The sequence below is a fragment of the Aplysia californica genome, unplaced genomic scaffold (genome assembly GCF_000002075.1).
Source record: "Aplysia californica isolate F4 #8 unplaced genomic scaffold, AplCal3.0 scaffold01094, whole genome shotgun sequence".
NCBI classification, from domain to species: Eukaryota; Metazoa; Mollusca; class Gastropoda; order Aplysiida; family Aplysiidae; genus Aplysia; species Aplysia californica.
The window spans coordinates 108,177-112,284 of NW_004798364.1; the positions used below are offsets into that span (position 1 = coordinate 108,177).

The 4,108-nt window shown below is 40.8% G+C and overlaps 1 non-coding gene across 1 annotated transcript; it reads right to left on the bottom strand.

Moving 5' to 3' along the window:
• Positions 1-2,362: 2,362 nt before the first annotated feature.
• Positions 2,363-2,435, bottom strand: TRNAR-ACG. Its single transcript has one exon. It is a non-coding gene; the product is annotated as a tRNA-Arg (tRNA).
• Between the last annotated feature and the right edge of the window lie 1,673 nt (positions 2,436-4,108).

A 4,108-nucleotide genomic window follows, 5' to 3' on the forward strand; every position in this document is an offset into this window, starting at 1 on the left:
CCCCCCCAACCTCCGTTACCATACCTCCCTCCCCCACTTTCCCCCTCCAAAAAAAAACCCTCCGTTGTATCACGTGACTATCCGTAGAGGTCAATGTGTGTGTGGGCGTGGTGTGGTGGGGAGTTGTGTCACGTGACCAACTGTAGAGGACGCCAGTAAGTGTGGGTGCGGTGAAGAGTGTTGTGGTGTGGTGGGGAGCCGTGTTGGGTTGTTGGAAGTTACATATTGTGACGTGGTGGGAAGTTATGTCACGTGACCAGTCGAAGAGGTCATTAAGTGTAGGTGTGGTGGAGAGTTGTGCCACCTCGTGCAATGGGTAGTTGTATCACGTGTCGTGGTGGGAAGTTGTGTCATGCAGTGTGGTAAGTTGTTGTATCAGGTGACGTGGTGGTGATTTGTGTCACGTCGCGTGGTGAGAAGTTGTGTCACGTCAGAAGTCAAGATATCATGGTGATGTGTCGTGTGGTGGAGACTTTGTGTCACGTGGCGTGGTAGGGAGTTGTTTCACGTGACGTGGTGGGGAGTTTTCTTACGCGACGTGGTGGGTAGTTATGTCACGTGGCATGGTGGGTAATTGTGCCACGTGGCGTGGTCAAGAGATCATGGTGATGTTGTCGTTCCAGGACACCCGTCGCTTGTGTCGCTTGTTCCTCCGTCCTCGCTGGGTCGCTGGTCTGTGTGGTTGGGGGGGGGGGGGGGAGAGGAGGCAGAAAGATTATTGTTAGTAGACTATTATGTATATAATATGTTATATATACATACATACATACATACATACATACATACATACATACATATATATATATAATAAAAATAATTTAGAGTAGTAGTATAGGGTGTTAGTTGCGATCGCCGTAAAACCCAATACTACTACTATAAATTATATTATTATAATATTACGGTACTGGCAGCACAGAACATAAATGGATAACGAGAAAAGATCCGGATAATTAATATAAACGTTCTTTTTCTTCTTTTAAGATTTGTATTGATTTACTGGTTGATTGATTTATTTACTATTTATTTTATCTTATTGAGAGAGAGAGAGAGAGAGAGAGAGAGAGAGAGAGAGAGAGAGAGACTGAGAGAGAGAGAAAGAGAGAGACTGAGAGAGAGAGAAAGAGAGAGAGAGACAGACGGACAGACAGACAGACGGACAGACAGACAGACAGGCAGACAGACAGAGAGATAGAGGGGGAGGGATAGAGAGAGCATAATAATAATTATCATTATTGCAATTATCATTAGTACTGATATACAAATCTCAACTCTACATATTATCTATAACATTTACCTATAGTCAATGGGACAACTCTGCAACATTTACCTGTAGTCAATCTCTCTCACTCTACAACATTTACCTGTAGTCAATGGGACAACTCTACAACATTTACCTGTAGTCAATGGGACAACTCTACAACATTTACCTGTAGTCAATGGGACAACTCTACAACGTTTACCTGTAGTCAATGGGACAACTCTACAACGTTTACCTGTAATCTATCTCTCTCACTCTACAACATTTACCTGTAGTCAATGGGACAACATTTAGATCTACCTGTAGTCAATCTCTCTCACTCTATAACGTTTACCTGTAATCTATCTCTCTCACTCTATTGCTGTAGTGGAAGCAGCTGCAGCAGCACCGAGATCTGTGAGGGGAGAGAAGTTGGAAAATTGGTCAGGTTTGTATCTTTTATCTCCCCTTCTAAAGGAGTCTTGTAGGGTGCTTGAGTAAGTTTCTTACAGGAATCGCTACACAGATAGGCAATAAGTGCCCAAAGTAGGGCTTGAAATAATGTCAACTCGTTATAACTTTTCATCAAAACTTTTTTTTTTCTTTGGGGGGAGGGGGGATAAATGAAATTGTTTGCTCCGTTGTGGTCATAACTGAAAGTAAAAAGTATTCGCACTTTATCAAACAACGTATTCTCCGTCACATTCCACCACCCCTCTCAAGACAAAATTACCCCCTCCCCCCCCCCCCCCCCCCAAGAAAAAAACAACTGCTTATTAACAAGATCATTTGTTCCCCACCCTTCCTCTCGCATGATGTATACAGAATAGTGTTTGAATCAAGAAATAAAAATAGAGATGTTATACTGATAATAATAATAATAATAATAATAATAATAATAATAATAATAATAATAATAATAATAATAATAATAATAATAATAATAATAATAATAATAATATACTGATGTCAGAACAGGATATAGGGTAACATGATAACAAATATAAATAATGGAGTCAAGTTGCCGTAACAGAACTCCTAACTCTTTTTAGATTAAAGAAAATAAACTGAGGCTATAATAATATGCACACAAAAAAAATAATTTTAAAAAATTAAAAGAGTTATCGAGCCTGCCAGGATTCGAACCTGGAATCTTCTGATCCGTAGTCAGACGCGTTATCCGTTGCGCCACAGGCCCGCTCACTGGGCAGATCAGTGTAAAATCCGCTAAGCCTAATTCGTTTCGTAAGTTTGCTGCTCACAAGGATAATAAAATGAGACTGAGTGAGCACGACTTACGTTTTTTTTATTTGCTTGGGGTTGGGTTTTTTTCGAGAAGTGCTTTTTATTATTATTATTATTATCATTATTTTTTGGGGGGATAACTTTTTACTTTCACTCCCGCCCACAGATGCATAACTTTGGTGGTCAAAAAACGGTATTGTTTGCTGCAGATCACACATACAGTCACTAAAACTAAAACTGTCAAAAATCAATTATTTTCAAGAAAATGCTAAACCTAACAACAAAACAAAACATCAAATTTTAAGTTAAAACCCCCAGATTTTTTTCTTACTTGGTTTGGGGGGGGGGGGGGGGCTGGGCTAAAACCCTCGGATTGGCCCAAAGCGCAGAGATTGCTACACAAATAGGCCTAGTGTGATATAGCTTGATTAAGCACCAACAAATGTAAATATTAATTTGTGACGGAAATAAAGTCGATATATTTGTGTTCAGCACATCAAAACAGAGTGGGAAAATGGACAAGTAGTGTGCTAAGTGTGAGACCGGTTAAGTAAAGTAAAAGTATATCATATTTTGTTTTAACTCTTTTCATACCAGGATTTTGAATGAGTCGTTTTGTAACCAAGGGTGGGCTACGTTATAATACAGTGGAACCTGTTCTGACAGCCACCATTGTTATAAGATAACACAATCCCCGGTACCAAGGTTCACTGTCACCTCTTACCTTGAGTAGTTTTTAGACGATGATGACATATTCATTACCAAGACGACTACCTGTCTAGATTAAGGCCACGAAAGGAGTGGCGATCAACGAACATCATAATTTAACTATAGTGCGGTCAAAACTTAATGGCGCAACTTATTGTCAAAAGATTAACGTTCATTGATCTAAATAATGCAGAACACAAAGATTAACGTGCTCTGATCTAAATAATGCAGAACACAAAGATTAACGTGCTCTGATCTAAATAATGCAGAACACAAAAGTACTTGGGCGCGGTCTCTCCTTCCTCCTCGGCTATCGGCCCCAGCATACTCCCCTGGCGGGACGGGGTGTGTACATCTCTGTCTGTCCGCGCTCGCTCCAGCGCCTGAATCCAGAACCTGGAGGTGGAAAAGGAAAACTGCGGGAAAACTGGTGGGGTTGTTTTGTTTTCTTGGAAGGGGGGGAGGGTTGCTTGTTGTTGGGTTGAGGGGTTTTTTTTCTTTCGGTTTAATTTGGAGGGGGGGTTTTTTGGGGGGAGGGTTGTTTTTGTTGTTGTTGTTGTTTTTGTGCGGAAGGGGGGGGATGTTTTGGTGTTGCTGTTGTATGTTGATTTCTTATTTGAGTGGCTGTTGGTGTTTTCTTGTGGAGAGGAGGGTTGTGTTTTTGTTAATAGTTGTAGGGGTTAGAGGGGGGGTGGGGGGGGGATTTATAAGCCCGTTAAACCACTTCTACGCAAAAAAGCGCTTGTGATTGGGAGAGCAAGAGGAAAGGTCCAACAATTTTCTTATTCTCGTAATGTCGCAATATTCGGCAAAAAAGTCTTGAGGCCCTTTGGCTGCAGACAGAATGAAAATGTGAATTAAATTTTGAGTAAAGACAGACAGACAGATATAATACTCAGGGAAACCGTAAAAAAATGG